Source organism: Microtus ochrogaster, unplaced genomic scaffold (assembly GCF_000317375.1).
Source record: "Microtus ochrogaster isolate Prairie Vole_2 unplaced genomic scaffold, MicOch1.0 UNK56, whole genome shotgun sequence".
In the NCBI taxonomy this organism is placed as follows: domain Eukaryota; kingdom Metazoa; phylum Chordata; class Mammalia; order Rodentia; family Cricetidae; genus Microtus; species Microtus ochrogaster.
In genome coordinates this window covers 2,143,442-2,148,058 of record NW_004949154.1, presented here as the reverse complement: position 1 = coordinate 2,148,058, position 4,617 = coordinate 2,143,442, and the positions used below count along the sequence as shown (strand labels likewise).

The 4,617-nt window shown below is 46.7% G+C and overlaps 1 non-coding gene across 1 annotated transcript; it reads right to left on the bottom strand.

Annotated features, from left to right (window-relative positions):
- Nucleotides 1-912: 912 nt before the first annotated feature.
- Trnak-uuu lies at nt 913-985 on the bottom strand. Its single transcript has one exon. It is a non-coding gene; the product is annotated as a tRNA-Lys (tRNA).
- Between the last annotated feature and the right edge of the window lie 3,632 nt (nt 986-4,617).

Here is a 4,617-nt window from a genome sequence, read left to right as displayed (position 1 = left end):
TTTTGGATGTCAGTGTGGCGATTTCTCAGCAAATTAGGAAACAACCTTCCTCAAGACCCAGTAATACCACTTTTGGGTATATATCCAAAGGATGCTCAATCGTGCCACAAGGACATGTGCTCAGCTGTGTTCATAGCAGCTTTGTTTGTCATAGCTAGAACCTGGAAACAACCTAAAAGCCCCTCGACAGAAGAATGGATAAAAGTGTGGTACATTTACACCTCCATCTTTGCACTGCCTAGCTCACCGGGACATTCTAGGCCTTTCGAGGGAGGCTTACTTAACTCCCCATCCAGAGAGCAGGAGGTCGACTTCATTCCGTGTACTACCTGAACCAAGGGAGACTCAATATTTGTTAAGCAAAGGATGGTTTCTCCTCCCAGGGAAAATTGCTTCACCTCGGGGAACTTGCACCCAAACTTTTTGTGTTTACCAGTCAATTTCTTAAAAATCCTGCAAGAATGTGAATGAGAGTGTATGAATTTTTCGTAGGTGTACGCTGGCTTTTCGGATCTGTCCCAGCCCAGGAATGCACTCTCCGTTACGATGACCCCTTTCTTCCACTAACAAACAACTCTACCTCAATTTCAACATCTCGCGGTAAGCATGGGCACACTTCGGGGCAGGGGACGTTTGAGCTGGTGTGAAGAGGAAAGCTGCTCTAGGTGGGGTTTCAGTTCCCAGAGATGCGTCTTTTCCTAAAAGCAGGCTGGGACGATATAGGCAAACCCGAGACAGCCACCCGTGGGGCCGAGGGACAGTGGCTGTCTCCGAAACTTTCGAGTTCCTTCCCAAGTACCCACGAGGCTTGTGGTGTGCTCCCCAGGATTTTTGCATTTTTTTTTTTTAATGACATGATGTCTAATACCCTAAAATGAGTAATCCTAGTAATTTTTTAAAAGAAAACAGTAGCGCCCGAACAGGGACTTGAACCCTGGACCCTCAGATTAAAAGTCTGATGCTCTACCGACTGAGCTATCCGGGCTCACGAGACGTTGTTCTGGTTCAGTATTTGAAGACTCTTACCGCTTTTGTGGACTGTACTCTTACATAAAATTATTTGACTCTTCTTTTGTGTTTAACACAATAGCCGGGCACAGATCACGTGAGAGTGAGAGGAAAGCAAAATGGATTATAAAATGTAATGATATAGTTGCTTACCATCTGGATTCAGATTTCTTAAACACGCCCCCTTTCATTTAAGCCTTGTTCCTTTAGCCGTGAACCCCGAGTTCTGCAAAAGTATGTGGCGGGAACAAAAGCCTCCTGCTAACAATTGCCACACTACGTGTTTGTTCCCCTAAACCCAGAAAAAAAACAGGCTGAAACCAATGGTTACTGCTGTCAGACTGCCTTTTCATCCAACACACGACTTTCAATTCCCCATCCCGAGTGCCCCAACTCAAAAAATACAACCACAAAACACAATAGCCGAAGAAAGCCGCTTTAGCATGCCAGGAGTAGGAGTAAATCCTCCCAAACTAACCCCCGCCCCCGCCCAGGGCCAGCCTTGCGCACGCGCAACTCCAACCCTCCGTACGCTGCGCCCACCCCCATCTTCTCTGATACCACAATATTTTATTTTTATAGCAGACCCTGCCACAACCTTTCTGCCCTCTAGGCCTTTGCTGGTGGGTGCTCTTCCCTTGCACCTCCCTTTCGGTTCGTTCCTTATCCCCAAGCACCTGGAAAGGAGGAAGAATAATCCCTGTTTTGTGCGTTCTCAGATGACGTTCTTTGAACAAAAGGAAAAAGCAAGAGAAAAATAAGCAAGTGTATAAACACGTGCATTTCAGAGACACGAGAGATGTACAGACTCAGGGGATGGGTGATTCTTCAAGTGGCTCAAAGTTCCAGTTTGTATAGCACCTTCAACAAGAAAAAATAATAATGAAATATTTTCGGATGAGTGACAAGATAAAGGAAAAGGACCTTATGTCTCCAGAGCAACACATTGTGAGAAAGCAAATACATAGGAAATTAACAGTAGATAAAGGTAGTTAAAAAAGTCTGTTGTGTAGATTCCTCTGGTGCCATCTGCAAGCTGGTAAGAATTTAAAATCGTCTTTAGTTGACTAATCTTTGTCCTTCAAGATAGAGGGGAGGGGGGAACCTTTTGTGCACGGGTGTCCTGCTAACATGCGATTAAAGAAAAGGTAGAAAGTTTTCCATTGTATTGTCTTCTTAACTTTCTAGGACTCAAACTTTGCGCCAAAGTGGCAAGCTTGGGCATGGTGTGGTCTCCTCCCTAGCACACCCTGGAGTGCCATCTTCTCTGGGGTGCCCCCTGTACCCAGCTGGCAAAGCATCATCCTGCAGAGTGGGTGGATAAAGGCATCTGAACTATGCCTTGCGAGTTGAGTGAGGTGGCTCAGCTGTCCTCTCTACCCTTCTTGCTTGGGTCCCAAGTGCTTCTCACAGGTGTCCTCCCTCCCGCGGGGGCAGGGGAGAGAGGACTGAAACTTGGACAGGGCAAAGGTGTATGATTCCCATTTTTACTAAAGAGCCCAGCCTCCCCCTTACCTGTGTATAAAAGAGGCTGAAGCAAGCTGTCAGGTTGCTCCGGAGAAACAAAACTGAGTGGCTACAGTTAGAGACAGAGATGAAAATAAAAGAGACAGATATTTTTTTTAGAACGTAATACAAGTACTTGTGGGAGCTTTAAGTTCAAAACCTGTCGGGGCCCAAACTTCCTCAGTCGCCCTAACTCCCGGTGCTGACAGACCTGGGCTCTGCTCAACCTTGGCCAGGGAGGCGTCTTTTGCAGTGGACAGCGGTCGATGGCGAGATGTGCAACTGGTCACAGAGCTGAGAATAAGAGACGGCGACTGCTCAACTAAGCAGGACGTCTACGTCAACCCCACCTTCACAAACGCTTAGGGAACCTTGCAAAACAGGAGCCAGAAAGACTGTAAGCACCACAGGACGAGGAGGCGGGGTGTAGCTGTCTTTAAACCGGACCTGGCTATCAGATTCAGGAATGCGCTGCAGCTGTGGCTACCTACTCAAGGCCTGCACAAAATCAAGCCAGCCCAAATCCCTTCACAGATAGATAAATGATCAAGGCCTGCACAAAATCAAGCCAGCCCAAATCCTTTCACAGATAGATAAATGATCTCCAGGCCCCACACCGTACTGGAGTTATTGGCGGTGGATAGTTGCTGGAGGAGAGAGAATTGAACTTCACTGAGAATGTGACCACTGGGAGGTTTCCCACACCCATCCACGTAACCCACCAGACTAAGGGGAAAAGAAAAAGACACAAAGAAAAAAAGAAGTGAGAAGTTGGGATGGGTGCGCTGGAGGGCTATGAATGGAGTTGGAGGGAGGAAGCGGGGATAGATACGATTATATTTCATTGCATGTATATACTCTATTCCCAAAAATAAAAAAAAAAAAATGCTGGGCAGTGGTGGCGCACTTGGGAGGCAGAGATAGGCGGATCTCTGTGAGTTCGAGGCCAGCCTGGTCTACAAGCGCTACTTCCAGGGCAGGTTCCAAAGCTACAGAGTAAACCCTGACTCGAAAAATCAAAACATGAAAAAGAAAAAGAAAATCTATAGGGAAGTGTGACAGACTTAGTATCTGTGAGAGCTTTGATGTGATGAAGCAGTCTCGATTCCAAATGAACACAATGGGCAGCCAGCCAGAGATTCAGGCAGGCAGGGAGGCAGGTATTTTGTGTCTGAGTTTTTAGAATTCCTTTCTCATTAGAAGTTCACTTTTGCTCTTAAGAGTTTCAAATGACTGCACGGAGCAAACTACAATATGGAGACTAGTTGGCCTTGCTCAAAGTCTGCTGATTTGCATATTACTTACAGCATCTTTTAAAATTACATTTATTTATGTATGGAGGAGGCAAACCCACATCCCACAGTGCTTGTGGGAAAGCCAGAGAACCATTTTCAGGGATCAGTTTTCTCCTTCCATCAAGGGGATCCTGCGGAATGAATTCAGAACATGAGGTTTGACCACAAGCACCTTTACCTGCACACGCATGCACGCACGCACGCACGCACTCACACCACAATAACGTCATCTAGATTGGTGTTTAACCAAATAAACCAATAACCCAGCACTGTTGTCCAGTTCAGCACCTAAAACTACTCATAGCCCACGTGACACCCATCCTTCCAAGTTTGAACTGTGCAGTTTATTAGATGATCATTTTGGTTTGTTCTAGTGTTTGGTCATCCCTGGAGTTTCAAGTCTCTGACCAAAGCACACCCTTCCTCTCAAGAATCTACTGACGTGCTGGATGAAGCCCCGCATCATCTAGCCTCTTGGCGATTAACAAAAGAGCAAGAGTCGGTGTGCAGAAAGTTGCTGGTTTTGCTGTTGTCGGTGTTGGTCTTACCATAGTGTATCTCCTTAGAATGTGAGGCTTGGATCTCAGTGGTGTCCGCGCCTGTCTCAGCCTGGCACCTGTCCACATAGAAAGCTCTATTGACTCCTCTGAGCTTTGCTCCATTGCCTTCTCCAGGGCTGACTCATGGGTTTGGTATTAAAATCCATTCCAAAGCCTTCAGAAACTCTTGTTTCCCACCGCAGTTCAGAACTGTGCCAGCCTCTAGAGGCCTGGGCAGGTTTGGAGTCTGTGGACAGGGAAATGAAGCG